At 41.9% G+C, this 15,166-nt stretch overlaps 4 non-coding genes across 4 annotated transcripts; 2 read left to right on the plus strand and 2 right to left on the minus strand.

Annotated features, from left to right (window-relative positions):
* The first annotated feature begins 3,287 nt into the window (after positions 1-3,287).
* On the plus strand, positions 3,288-3,360 carry trnak-uuu (transfer RNA lysine (anticodon UUU)). Its single transcript has one exon. It is a non-coding gene; the product is annotated as a tRNA-Lys (tRNA).
* A 4,987-nt stretch (positions 3,361-8,347) lies between these two features.
* Positions 8,348-8,421, minus strand: trnat-agu (transfer RNA threonine (anticodon AGU)). Its single transcript has one exon. It is a non-coding gene; the product is annotated as a tRNA-Thr (tRNA).
* A 290-nt stretch (positions 8,422-8,711) lies between these two features.
* Positions 8,712-8,801, minus strand: trnar-ucu (transfer RNA arginine (anticodon UCU)). Its single transcript is given in 2 exon segments — positions 8,712-8,747; positions 8,765-8,801. It is a non-coding gene; the product is annotated as a tRNA-Arg (tRNA).
* A 4,398-nt stretch (positions 8,802-13,199) lies between these two features.
* Positions 13,200-13,271, plus strand: trnaw-cca (transfer RNA tryptophan (anticodon CCA)). The gene has a single exon. It is a non-coding gene; the product is annotated as a tRNA-Trp (tRNA).
* Positions 13,272-15,166: the final 1,895 nt, after the last annotated feature.

Consider the following 15,166-nt stretch of genomic DNA (forward strand, 5'->3'; position numbering starts at 1 on the left):
TTGCCATTTGCTAGCTAGCTGACTTTAGCAAATCCGTCATGTTAATCAAAGTAATGTAAGTATACAGTGAGTATCTAATGTAATGTACCAACTGAAAATAAACAGCAAACAGCAGTCAACATTTCACTCAATACAACCCATTTTTCGAGGAAAGAATTACTGTGCTCCATGATTTTCATCTCACTCTGACAGTACCTTTCATATCTGAGTTCTGGAGAACTCTGGAATACACACTTTTGCTTACATTTAAAAATGCGTGACTGGCTAACCTACCTACTTTGTGATCGCCACACTACACCGTCACATTAAAAGATGAACATCTAGTCCAACTAGCTTCCAACAAATTTACCCGTAGCCTTATCTTGTCTGTTTAAATGCCTGTGACTTAGTATTTCCTTATTTTATTTACTCACTCATCTGGTTTACGGTCATTTCACATCCCATATATACAGTGATTCTTTTAAAGGAATCTTAAGAATTATATATATTTTTTGCAGCTATCCATGTGATATTCTCAGCATGGTCACTAAGGACAGGAACATTTTTATCATAAATCTGACTTAAAGATAATTTTGGTAGTTTTAAGAGATGCTATTCAAATCTGCAACTGGTGTGGAGGTAAAATATACTCTGAAGGATATCAGAAGAAGCATTCTAGTTATTTACAATGCAAAAAAATCAGTCAAAACATAGTTGATACTGAAAGTAACATAGTTCATGCAAGTAACATAGTTGAATGGAACATCTTCTACTCATGGATTGATGTTACCAGCACAGACCAGGACAACTATATAACCAGACAACTACTGAGTATGAACGATCAGGTCTAGCTGGAAAAGAGGAAAGACTGGTCATTTCAGAAATGGATGTGAGGAAGGTGCTACACAAAGTTAACACCAGAAAAGGATGCGGTCCAGACAACATCCTTGGACAACATCTCCAACTGAGTCTCTACCAACATCTTCAAGGAGCTCTCTTCCATCAACATCTCCGAGAGAGAGTCTCTACCAACATCTTCAAGAAGCTCTCTTCCATCAACATCTCTGAGGGAGTCTCATCCATTTACAACTCAGTGAGTCTCTACCAACATCTTCAAGTAACTGTCTTCCATCAACATCTCTGAGTGAGTCCCTACCAACATCTTCAAGAAGCTCTCTTCCATCAATGTCTTTGACTGAGTCTCTTTTAACATCTTGAATGAGTCTCATCCATCCATATCGCGAGAGATCTCTTTTTAACACCCTCAGAGTCTCATCTACCAACATCTCCATGAGAGGTCTCTTTTAACATCTTCAGAGTTCTCATCACCAAACTACTCCAGGAGAGTTCTCTTCAACTAACAGCTCAAGAGAGTCTCCATCCACATCTGAAAGAGTCTCTTCAACCAGCATCTGTAGGAGTCTCTTCCAACAAGCCACCAGGAGTTCTCATCAACCAAGAGTTTCAGAAGTTCTCACCCCACGACGTCACAAGGAGATCACACTCGCTCTGAGACTCCACATCCAGACAGGTTCCTGCAAAGCCTCCAACTCCAGCCTTTGCACCTCTGTGAACCACTAATCAAAGTTTTGCAACCTGCTTAAGAGACTCTGCCGGGTTCGCTCCTCGCTCTGTTTATCATCCTCATCGGTCTTCCGAGATGCTACTTAAGGCCAATCAGACCACCAACCAATCAATGTTGCCAGAAAACCCCTCCAAACAATAACGCAACAAGGGAATCCCTGGCAACACAAACGCAAGTATAGTACCTCCAGATTCTAGCAGAACTGGTGCATTTAATACAAGTTTGAAGCCCTTCTAAATGAAGCAAAGGTTAAATTAAACTGATAAGTTGATGCTTTGTTCAGATCATGGCCTGAGCAACTGCTAGAAACTTGGGATTTCATTCACTCTGTTTTCAAAGCTATTTTATGTGCAATCTGAACACACAACCTTCTGATTAGGAGTTGGGGCATGCTACCATTGCACCACAAGGTCCCAGCGAAAAGCGCTAGAGCATCATAACACAGAGTTGGCAGGGCAATTTTGTTTCTCATTGCGGTGATAAAGGCGCACTGAAACTCAGAGACTAGCAGGGGGCTGTGACTGTTGCGACTGAGTTACGACATCTGGGCTAGAGCTTTTTCAGAGGACAAGGCATAAGCTCTTTAAATGCATAACCTGCCTGGATTCCCCATCCCAAGATATTAAGGGAGATTTTCTAGAGTAAATGGCAGTTCTCGCCTCAGTGTGTGAGTGTGAAGCGTGGACAACTTGTACCTGAACTCAACTTAGAGACTAGACAGCCTATGAGATAGGAACATGGTTCAACTTTCTCTTGGTTAACTTCACACATTTACCATTTATATGAGTCCTTTATTTTATTATATGTGTCAGATGATGGGCAATCAGTGGCAAAGGCGGTACAGATCTGCTTTTTGCGAGTTATACAGAGTGAAAATTACACGGCGTTTTGCATCCTTCAATACTGCACTTGGATGTAAACTAGCACGTTACTGAAAAGTCCCTTGTGTCCATTTTCTAAGAAAGGTATATTAATAAATTGTTGAATGCTACAAGGACCAGACGGGATTAGCCTTCTCTGATCCAGAGCAGAGGATCAATGTAATCAGAGGAAACTGTTGAAAATTTGTGCCCAAAGGCCTGAACTGTTTTGACTGTAAAAAAAAAAAAAGCATAACAGCGGAGCCTGGAAAGCTCAGCCGGTAGCGCATCAGACTTTTAATCTGACGGTCCATGGTTTAAGTCCCTGTTTGTGGGAGGAATAAATGTGTTTGTTAGTCATTTGGTCTCCTTGTGCAGAATAGCCAAACTTGGTTGAAAATGCTGATGCTTTTCAAATGATTCCCATACCATGCCAAGCAAGACATTCCTTGAAGCAAGATAAGACTTTAGAGTGACCGTTATGAACAAGAGTTATGTTGGTAACATTTTCCAAGTGATGATATGGTCAAAAGTCTTCTTGTTCTAAAAGAAAATACAAACACGGTAGTTAAACGGAAAACTTTATGGTTCAATTTAGAGACTGGACAGCTTATTAGATAGGACCAAGGTTACACCGTGTTGGTTTGTATACTTGAATAGTGCTGTTGAGCATAAAATAGGGGACAAACACCCTGGTGTCCATGTCATAAGAAAGCTATATTAATAAATTGTAGAAAGCCACAAGATCCAGATGGGATTAGTCCTCTCTGATCCACTGCAGAGGACACATTTTATTGGAACTGTTGAACGTGTGTGGCCACAGGCCCGACCTGTTTTGAGGGTAGAAGAACTCAAACAGCAGGGCCCGGATAGCTCAGTCGGTAGAGCATCAGACTTTTAATCTGAGGGTCCAGGGTTCAAGTCCCTGTTCGGGCGTCCTTCTCACTGTGTTTGACTTCTTGGCTGGAAAAGCCAAATCTTGGTTGAAATTCCTTATAGCTTCCAAAGGCTGTGAGGATTAGCCTTCTCTGATCTGGAGGGCAAACTTTGGAATTGCTAATGCTTTCCAAATGATAACCATACTGTGCCGATCTAAGACTTCAGAGTGACTGTTGTGAGTATGAGTTATGCTGGTGAAATTTACTGAGTAATGGGATGGTCAAAATTCTTCTTGTTTGAAAAAATGCAAACACGCTACTTAAACAGACAGCTCTAGGCTTGGTTCACACATTCTTAACCCAGGACATTGTTTGACAGGTCCACTGAAACTTGTATTCTGCAAACATCTTAAGCAGCATTTTCAGGCAATTGTTTTTCAGCAAACATGATCAACAAACTTTGGAAACATGTTACTAAGTTACTACTGGTAATTAGGGGAAAGAGTTGTTACCTGAGCAATGTTACCTTGTGCATTCTTGTTCCTCGTTGAGATGACAAGTGGGGGGCTGTGATTGTTGTGACTAGGTCCTGACATCTGGGCTAGAGCTTTTTCAGAGGACAAGGCACAAGCTCTTTTTAAATGCATAACCTGCCTGGATTCCCCTTCCCAAGATTTTAAGGGAGATGTTCAAGAGCCTATGGCAGTTCTCACCTCAGTGTGTGAGTGTGAAGCGTGGACAACTCGTACCTGAACTCAACTTAGAGACGAGACAGCCTATGTGATAGGACCAAGGTTCAACTTTCCAAAGCTTGGTTGAAATTGCCTATGGTTGTCATGCCATCATTGTGCACTGTGATAGGCAAATGACAACTCTAGAAACTCTAGCTCAAAGTGGTAAATACAATGTTATTAATAATTGTTAATTGTTAATTAATAATTGTTATTAATGCGGTCCAGACAGGATCCTTGGAGGTGTGCTAAAAGTCTGTGACCAACTAGCACCAGTCTTTACCATGATTTTTAACCTCTCCCACAACCAGAGTGTTGTCCCCACGTATTTCATGTCCTCCACCTTTATTCATGTCCCCAAAATCGCCCGTCCTGCCTCCCTGAATGACTACTGTCCTGTAGCCCTGACTTCTCTAGTGTTGAATTGCTTTGAAAAGCTGGTTAGAAACTACATCTGCTCCCTCCTCCCCAACTGCCTAGACCCATTACAGTTTGCATACAGGTCCAATAGGTCCACAGATGATGCCATGAACTACACCCTACACGCTGCCCTCTCCCACCTGGACCAGAGGAAAGTAAACTATGTGCGAATGCTGTTTGTGGATTACAGCACAGCCTTTGACACCATCGTCCCCTCACAACTCTTCATAAAGCTCCAGGATCTGGGACTAAACTCCTCCATCTGCCACTGGATTCTGGACTTCATGACCAGATGCCCCCAGGTGGTCAGGATGGGAAACCACACCTCCTCCACGCTCAACCTTGGCACTGGAGCTCCTCAGGGCTGTGTCCTGAGCCCCCTGCTGTACTCCCTCTACACCAGTGACTGCACGGCCACACACAGCTCCAACGGGCTGGTGAAGTTCACCGACAACACAGTGGCGATAGGCCTCATCACCAACATTGACGAGAAGGCTTAGAAGAAGTTGTAGGATCTTAAGTGAACAGGCAGCAAGGAAGCCATCAAATTATGAATCCTGCTCCCAGACTTTGTGGAGCCAAGTTAATTACCACTTGTTTACTGATTGCTGGTTGCTTCTGGTCACAACTGTCCTGTGAACAAACCATCTCAGCCAAGAAGAGCCTCTTTCAAACTCACTGATTTAGGTTGTTGGCCAAGACCAGATGGCTCACCCTACAGGATGGTAAAACTGATAACTACAGGAAAAAGGGGGGTGACTCACCCAAGGAACCTGATGGAACACAAAATTCACCAACCTTCACACATTCCACAGAACCCAGCATTAACAGACTGCATAAGGTTATTTTACATCTCCTGTAAGGACAATGAATTTTAAGATGATGCACCGTGGCTTGAAAACTCGTTGCTTTTTTTTTTTAATGTCATTCCTTATATGTATCATGCCTATAGCCACCAGGTCATTATGATGCTTTTGACCATTTAACAGGTATAATAGCATTAATGAGTGTATCAATAACAGCAGATATGTGATGTTTGGTATGTGTGTGATCGTTGTGTAATTTCCTAAGAGTTGGGATAAAGTAAATTTGAGTACAGTGTCATATTCATGTTACAAAATTCAGAACCAAAGTCTAACTTTGACTTGTGGAAAGTTTGCAAAGCACATAACTCAGAGACCAGTATGTTAATTAGTGCCAGAGGAGGAGAATACAGTTTACACCCTGCCTCAAGATCCTGCTGATTGGAGCAAACACTTTGGGGTCAGCCCAACTGGAAAGGGTTAAAACCCCCTGACATACGTATGGTGCCAGGTGACTGGGTCTACGTGAAGGTATATAAGAGAAAGGAGCCTGAGCCAAGGGTCCAAGGACCATACAAGGTAAGCCTAGCAATGGCTACAGCAGTTAAGGTAGACGGACTGAACACGTGGATCCACATCAGCCACCACGGTCCAGCAGAAGAGCCTGGTATGTCTCTGAGTGAGGCAATCGAGCACCTAAAGACACAAACAGAGGACAGAGGGAAGCGTCAGTAATTTCTTCTCTGTACTCCAACAAGCCTCTCTACACGGTGTAAAATCATAAGGGGCAGAAGAAGATGAATGAAAGGTATGTTGGGTTTATTAAGAGACTATTTCCAAAAAGTGACTGATTTTGCATACTTTTGGAACATTTGCAGACAATTGCAAAAGGTATTTTCATGACAAGGGACAAGACCTTTACTAGGAGTAGCACCTCACCCATATAGTCCCCTCTGAAAGTATTAGAACAGCAAGGCCACTTCAATTGCTTTCCCTATACATTTAAGACATTTGGGTTTGAGATCACATGTTTAATATGAGAGGACAGATCTGAATTTCAGCTTTCATTTCCTCATATTTACATCCAGATGTGTTAACATGGCAGCTTTTGTTTGAACTCACCCATTTTTTCAAGTGAGCAAAAATATGGAAACAAGAGCATGATAGGTGTTCCTTGCTGCCCAATTGTGCCCTGTTAAATTGATTGTTTAATATATTAACAGCTTTCAATGCCTACTGTTTGTTTGAGCCCTAGGTTTCACCTGTGAAGACTGAATTTTTGTTATAAAGGTTAAACCAACATGAAGACCAGAGAGCTTTCTATGGGAGAAAAGCAAGCCATTGTGAAGCTGAGAAAAAAGGGAAAATCAATCAGATCCATTACACAAGCATTGGGCATAGCCCATACAACAAATTGGAATGTACTGAAAAAGAAAGAAACCACTGGTGTACTAACAACCAGACATGGAACAGGTCAGCCAAGTAAAACAACAGCAGTTGGCCAGTCCATGACAGAAACATTGTGAGAGGTGAAGGTATTACAATCCACCATTCGAAAGAGACTACAGAAATAAAAAAGTGCAGAAATATAGAGGCCATACCACAAGATGCAAACCACTCAGCAGCAGTAATCATCAGAAAGACAGATTGGAATTCACAAAGAAATACAGAGATGATCCACAAAAGTTCAGGAACCAAGATTAACCTGTACTAAAGTGATGGAAAGGCCAAAGTGTGGAGAAAGAATGGATCTGCTCATGATCCAAAACATAGAAGCTCATCAGTCAAACACGGTGGAGGTAGTGTCATGGCTTGCATGGCTGCTTATGGAACAGTGTCACTAATCTTTATTGATGATGTAACTCATAATGGTAGCAGCAGAATGAATTCAAAAGTCTATAGAAACAACCTGTCTTCCAATTTACAGAGAAATGCATCCAATCTAGTTGGGAGGAACCTCATCATGCAGCAAGACAATGACCCAAAAAGCCCTGCCCAACACAGCATAGGATTTGATCAGGGGGAAAAAGTGGAAGGTTTTAGGCTGGCCAAGTCAGTCACCAGACCTTAACCCAGTTGAGCAGCATTTCACCTCCTGATGAGGAGACTGAAGGGAGAAACCCCCCAAAGCAAAGAACAAGTGAAAAAAGCTGCAGTACAAGCCTGGAAAAGCAGCACAAAAGAAAAATGCAACGGATTGGTGGTCAGTGAGTCACCGGCTTGATGCAGTTATTGCAAGAAAGGGATATGCAACTCATCATCTCATGACAACATCATCTCAAAATCATCTCATATTTATCTTTTGATCTCAAACCCAAATGAATTCAGTGTATAGCAAAAACAAAAGAATTGGCCTTGCCATTCCAATATTTTGATGTTGGTATGAATTATCCATTCATTAGCAATCTGATTATTACTGATTAGAGAAATTATTGTGATCGATAGGGGGGATTGTGGAAAAATAATCCGAAAATACATTTTATATTTTCATATTATGTATTTTATATTGCATATTATCCATTTCATAATGTTGGTCTTTATGTAACTGAGGAAGGGACGTTGAACTGTGGCCTACATATGAGCGTCAAAAATCAATAAGGAGGGAAGTTCGATCTCCGAGGTCAGCTTGATCTCGTGCGGTCTCTGCAGCCTAGGGTTAGATCATGTAAGAGGTCATGCACTATGGTCAACTCTCCAGTGTTCACTCTCGAGCTCCTTTATTGCTTAGGTTTACCTTTGTAATAAAGTTTCTTGATGATTCTAAGAAGTTTTGCTTTCCCTGCATGTGAGACGAGAGCAATTCTCCATGGCACAAGCGACATTTCATCTCAGGTTCTTGCAAATTCATGGAAGGTATAGGATTTACCTGTTTATTAGACAGGCACTTTTCTGTTGATAGCAGTTGAAATCTACATGCAACACACATCTGAAAGCAAACAAGTCTAACAAGATCTGAACCCACAAGCTTTTAATAACATCAATGCTAAACCTAGAATTCACCTTCCAGTGTGCCCCTTCTTGGCTTACTTGTGTGGTGTTTCTTGGTTTTATAAAAGGTACTGCTCTTGCACCAACCAAGTAATCACACACCAGGCACTGCTGGGATTCGAACCCAGGATCGCCTGTTTACTAGACAGGCGCTTTAACCAACTAAGCCACAGCGCCACATAGAAGCACTACATATATATGCCCCACATCTTGTCAACAATTGACAGCAATTGCTCAGAGGGTACTAACCAGAACATTAGTGTGGGGTTGGGATGTGTAAGCACAAATTATGACATGTCATGAGTATTTGTAAGAACTTAAGTTTAGGCAACAACTTCATTTTGCCAACTGGGGCCAACGAAGCATTCCATCTAAGATGGAAAGTAGGGAATTGTTTAATCCACCAGGATTCTTCTTGGACACCCTGCCTGGTATAGAAGAAACTAACAAGCAACATTTATCAGAAATGACTCTGGTGGGACTCAAACCCACAACCTTTGAATAACTTCAACACTAAGCCTAGAAGTCCAACGCACTATCCATTGTGCCACAGAGCCACTGCCCATGTGTTGCATGGTGCTTTATCTCAGGTTCTTCCAAATTCATGGACAGCATAGTGTTTGCTTGTTCCTGTTTATTAGACAGGTGTTTTTCTGTTGACAGCATTTGATATCTACATGCAACACACATCAGAAAGCAAAAAATTCTGGCACTGCTGGGACTCAAAGAGAAAGTTGAACGTTGGTCCTATCACATAGGCTGTCTAGTCTCTAAGTTGAGCTTCAGGTACAAGTTGTCCACACTTCACACTCACACAATGAGTTGAGAACTGCCATTTGCTCTTGAAAATCTCCCTTATTATCTTGAAAAGGGGACTCCAGGCAGGTTATGCATTTAAAGAGCTTGTGCCTTATCCTCTGAAAAAGTTCTAGCCCAGATGTCAGAACCTAGTCACAACAATCACAGCCCACCACTTGTCTCTGAGTTTCAATGCATTTTTGTCACCTTCACGAGGATAAGAATGTGCTGCCAACTCTGCGCTGTGATGCCGTCTGGCACCTTGCATGGGACCTTGTGGTGCAACGGTAGCGTGTCTGACTCCAGCTCAGAAGGTTGTGTGTTTAAATCACGTCGGGGTCAAATGCTTGCTCTTTCACATACATAAGAAAAATTGAGGGACAATTGATCAGATCCATAATACAAGCACATAAAACAAATTGGAATGTCCTGAAAAAGAAAGAAACCACTGGGGTACTAGCAACCAGACATGGAACAGGTCAGCCAAGTAAAACAACAGCAGTTGATGACAGAAACATTGTCAGAGGTGAAGGTATTACAATCCACCATTCGAAGGAGACATACAAAAATAAAAAAGTGTAGAAATATACAGGCCATACCGCAAGGTGCAGACCACTCATCAGCAGTAATAATCAGAAGGCCTGATTGGAATTCACAAAGAAATACAGAGATGATCCACAAAAGTTCAGGAACCAAGATTAACCTGTACTAAAGTGATGGAAAGACCAAAGTGTGGAGAAAGAATGGATCTGCTCATGATCCAAAACATAGAAGCTCATCAGTCTACACATTCTACTTCTGAGATGCCAGTGATCCTGACCCCTTCTGCTCCTCCTCGCTGCCTGACCCACCCTGATGCCCCTTCTGCTCCTCCTCGCTGCTTGACCCACCCTGATGCCCCTTCTGCTCCTCCTCGCTGCTTGACCCATCCTAATGCCCTACTTCTGGTTGGAGTTCTCATTGGTTGAGTTTGCTTGCTGCTGCTGGGGGCAGCCCCATATGGACGGCCTGAAGAACCATTTGGTTTGGTGGGGATAGTCCTACCTGGGGGCTGTGGAGATGGCTTGGGGATCACATACTGTGAGCTGTACTGTAATGGCCTGGGACTGCGATTGCTGTAGTGGCTTTGGGGCTGCAGTTGCCAGGAACACTTTCGTACTCAGGACTCCATGAGTGGACAGTGGATAGATTTTAACCAGCCGGACTTCTTGCAAAAACTGTGATTAATTTATTAGTTGCACAATTGCACTGTTTGTCCATATAGTACACAAAAGAAGGAATTTATTTATAATCGCACTATCCGTTGCGCCCAGATGAGGGTGAGTTCCCTTTTGAGCCTGGTTCCTCTCAAGGGTTCTTCCTCATACCATCTCAGGGAGTTTTTCCTTGCCACCATCGCCTCTGGCTTGCTCATTATTGATAAATTCACATATTTACAATATATTTTCTTTGTGAATATTTCTGTAAAGCTGCTTTGTGACAATGTCCATTGTTAAAAGCGCTACACAAATAAAATTGAATTGAATTGAATTGAATCAGTCAAACACGTTGGAGGTAGTGTTATGGCTTGCATAGCTGCGTCTGGAATAGTGTCACTAATCTTTATTGATGATGTAACTCCTGCTGATATCAGCAGAATGAATTCAGAAGTCTACAGAAACATTCTGTCTTCCAATTTACAAAGAAATGCATCCAATCTAATTAGGAGGAACTTCATCATGCAGCAAGACAATGACCCAAAAAGCACTGCCCGACACAACAAAGGACTTCATCAGGGGGAAAAAGTGGAAGGTTTTAGGCTGGCCAAGTCAGTCACCAGACCTTAACCCAGTTGAGCAGCATTTCATCTCCTGATGAGGAGACTGAAGGGAGAAACCCCCCAAAACAAACAAGTAAAAAAAGCTGCAGTACAAGCCTGGAAAAGCAGCACAAAAGAAAAATGCGACAGTTTTGTGATGTCAGTGGGTCACTGGATTGATGCAGTTATTGCTAGAAAGGGATATGCAACTCATCATCTCATGACAACATCATCTCATATTTATCTTTTTGATCTCAAACCCAAATGTATTCAGTGTATACAAAAACAAAAGAATTGGCCTTGCAATTCCAATACTTTTGGAGGGGACTATATACACCTCAACAAAACTGTGAAACAAAGTTAACTTTATATGAAATGTAATTTGGTTAAGTTGACATATTGACATCACTGAGGCATGCAATAATTACATTTGTGATCTCCTGGGCAACAGTATGTTTTTAACAAAAATAATAAGCCTTAGAGTAACCTGCTATAACATTTAATAAATAAAAAAAAGATTAAGATTCAACTTTAGTGTCACTGTGCAGAGTACAAGTACAGACCCAATAAAATGCAGTTTTTCACATATCCCAGCTTGCTAGGAAGCTGGGGTCAGAGCACAGCTTCAGCCATGATACGGCACCCCTGGAGCAGATTGGTTAAGGGCCTTAACCAGAGTGGTTAAGGGCCTTGCTCAAGTGCTCAACAACAGCAGCTTGACAGTGCTGGGGCTTGAACCCGACCTTCCAATCAGTACCCCAGAGACTTAAACTTTCAAGGCTATGCCGAGGACTTAAGATGATGAGAAGTAAAAGCCTTGATAGATTAACGGGCAGAACTCACAATATACATGCAGGAAGAACTGTATGTGCTTCACAAATCAATAAGGAGGGAAGCTCGATCTCCGAGGTCAGCTCGATCCGCTGCCTTGGTTGCTTTACATAAAATAAAAGGCAAATGGGTGATATAAAGGGATGGGGAGACATCCAGAGGCAGTAAAGAGAGTTTGAGTGAGTAAGATAAATTAGAATTAGCCAGTTAGAGGAGGCAAATATGTCCCACCCTTGGGGCATTTAAGATCATGCACTATGGTTTCTCCAGTGTTCACTCTCGAGCTCCTTTATTGCTTAGGTTTACCTTTGTAATAAAGTTTCTTGGTGATTCTAAGAAGTTTTGCTTTCCTTGCTTATCCTCGAATCTATGTGTGAGATGGGAAGAATTCTCCATGGCACAAGCCACATTTCATCTCAGGTTCTTGCAAATTCATGGAAGGCATAGGATTTGCCTGTATATTAGATTGATAGAAATTGAAATCTACATGCAACATACAACTGAAAGCAAACAAGTCTAACAAGATCTGAACCCACAAGCTTTTAACAGCTTTTAATGACATCAACGCTAAACCTAGAATTCACCTTCCAGTGTACCTTTATAAAAGGTACTGCTCTTGCACCAACCAAACATTCACACAAACAAGACACTGCTGGGATTAGAACCCAGGACTATTCATCCAGCGATGCAATGCACATTTTGTGGTGTCAGATTCAGAAAAAGATAGCTTAGACATAGGCATTCTACACATGTTCCGATATGACAGGGGCATATATGTTGTTTGTGTCTGAATGCTGCTCCTACCATTGATTTGAGGCTTGCTAGGATCCTCAACCACAAACATAGGTCAAGATATATATCTTTAAACAGCAGACAAGCCACAGCAGATAAAAGATACTATCTGATCTCCAGCAATAGTCTTAACTAACATATCACCAAAATTCTGTTGCTAGCAATTGAAATCAACGTGAAAGCAAACCACTATTGACAGCAATTCCTCTGAGGATACTCAGCATATGTTTCGAATCTTTGCTAATCAGAACGTTAGTGTGGGGTTGGGATGTGTAAGCACAAATTATGACATGAATTAATGTCATGAGTATTTGTAAGAACTTAAATTTAGGCAAAAGCATCATTTTGCCAACTGGGGCCAACAAAGCATTCCCTCTAAGAAGGAAAGTAAGGAATTGCCTAATCCACCAGGATTCCTCTCAGAGGCCCTGCCTGGTATAGTAGAAACTAACAAGCAACACTTATGTGAAATGACTCTGGTGGGACTCGAACCCACAACCTTTGAACAACATCAATACTAAGCCAAGAAGTCCAATGCACTATACATTGCATGGAGTTTTACCTCAGGTTCTTCCAAATTCATGGATGGTCACATCCATGTCAACAGTCAACAGGATCGTCAACAGTCACAGCCCACCACTTGTCTCTGAGTTTCAATGAGGTCTTTCTCACCTCAATGAAGAACAAGTATGCACTGCCAACTCTGTGCTATGATGCTGTTAAGACCCTTACATGGGACCTTGTGGCGCAATGGTAGCGCGTCTGACTCCAGATCAGGAGGTTGCATGTTCAAATCACGTCGGGGTCAAGTGCTTGCTCTTTCACATACATACATGCTGGTGAGGGAGCCTTTTATATGGACTCAAATCTCTATGATGACCATCCATGTTGTTGTCGACCTCATGCTAAAAGGTAACATTGCTTAGGTAACAACTCTTTCCCCTAATTACCAGTAATACTTTAGCATCCTACTGTAATATGTTTCCAAGGTTTGGCCATTGTGCTTGCTGAAAAATAATTTGCCTGAAAATACTACTTAAGACGTTTTCAGAATACAAGTTTCAGTGGACCTGTCAAACAATGTGCTGGGTCAAGAATGTTTGAATCGTTATTTGTTCAAGTAGCGTGTTTGCATTTTTTCAGACAAGAAGACTTTTGACCATCCTATCACTTGGTATACTTCACCACTGTAACTCATACTCACAACAGTCACTCTGAACTCTAGATTGGCACAGTTTGGGTATCATTCATTTCATCCCCTGGATCAGAGAGGGCTAATCCTCATAGAAGTTGGAAGCCATCAGCAATTTCTATCAAGATTTGGCTTTTCTAGCCAAGAAGTCAAACAAAACTGCGATTTTCTCATTCTCTCTTGTGTCCGGCTGCTTTATGTCCCAGGACTTCCTCATGTCTGTGTTACATTATGGCTCTCCCTTTTAGTTATACTGTCACAAGTAGTCTTGCTGGAGTCCCTGTTTGCACTCTGCCCACAATGTACATCTTCTTAAACCGTTACAACACAAGAGCAACCCCCCCCCCCGCCCACTCCCATGATCATGTCTCCTTCTGCTCTCCATACCTGCCTGATCCATCCTGATGCCCCACTTCTGCTTGGAGGTTTCATCACCTGAAAATCCCTCGCTGCTGTCGAGGATGGCCCACATGGACAGCCTAAAGATCACCATGAGATTACTGTGGATGGTACCATCCTTGGCTAGCCTAAAGACTGCAATTGCTAAGAACAGTTTACACTCAAGTCTCCATCGTCGAACAGTTAATAACTTCAGTTTGACATGATAGACCTAAAGTTAAACCTCTAATGGTGTTCATGCTCAAGTTAAAATGATTAGCACTATCTGACAGTTATAGAAGTGGAAAAATGTATAATCACACTACTCAGTGAGTCTGGTTCCTCTCTAGGTTTCTTCCTCTTGTTGCCTCAGGGAGTTTTTCCTTGCCACCGTCGCCTCTGTCTTGCCCAGTGGAATAAATTTCTAGGTCACTAATTAAATTTAAGCAAATTTGTGACTTTGACCATGTTAACACCTTTGTACTAAAGGTGAAATTTTCTGTGAGCCTTATCCCTTCCTTTGAAGCACTTTTTCAGAAGACATACCGAAGGATCTAACCTAAAATGGATCATCAGGTTTTACACTGTCAGGACCACAAACCCCACTTCCCAGAATGCACCACGGCCTACTAATATGGCCGCTCCAGACTACTCTTCCCAGAAACCATGGCAATTTACTTGCTCCCAATCACCAGACGTTTGATCACACACCTATTTTCAATCATACACCCTCATATATATACACACACTATATAAGGGACTTTCATTAACTACATGCGTTTGGAAGAAGTCTACAGAGCATCCGGGCCAAGTCTAGCAGATTAACATGAACATTTCATTTCCACTGGCCGTTAGACTCCCTATCAGTTCCGTCTGATGGCCATTTCATTACATATCAGTTCACTCTGTTGTCCCATCTAGTTTATTCAATAGCTATTGTGTGTGTTTACTGTATTTAGTGACTTTGTACTGTCTGGCACTGTGTCCCTTACTCTGTATTGTTTCATGTTAATTGTAGCACCATGGGTCACGGGAAGTATTTCTTTCCTAACATTGCATCTGTTTGCGATTGTCAGTAAAGTCTACTTGAAACAGGAACATACAAATGACCAAAGAAATGGCCATTTGTTTAG

The sequence above is a fragment of the Pangasianodon hypophthalmus genome, chromosome 5 (genome assembly GCF_027358585.1).
Source record: "Pangasianodon hypophthalmus isolate fPanHyp1 chromosome 5, fPanHyp1.pri, whole genome shotgun sequence".
Taxonomy (NCBI): domain Eukaryota; kingdom Metazoa; phylum Chordata; class Actinopteri; order Siluriformes; family Pangasiidae; genus Pangasianodon; species Pangasianodon hypophthalmus.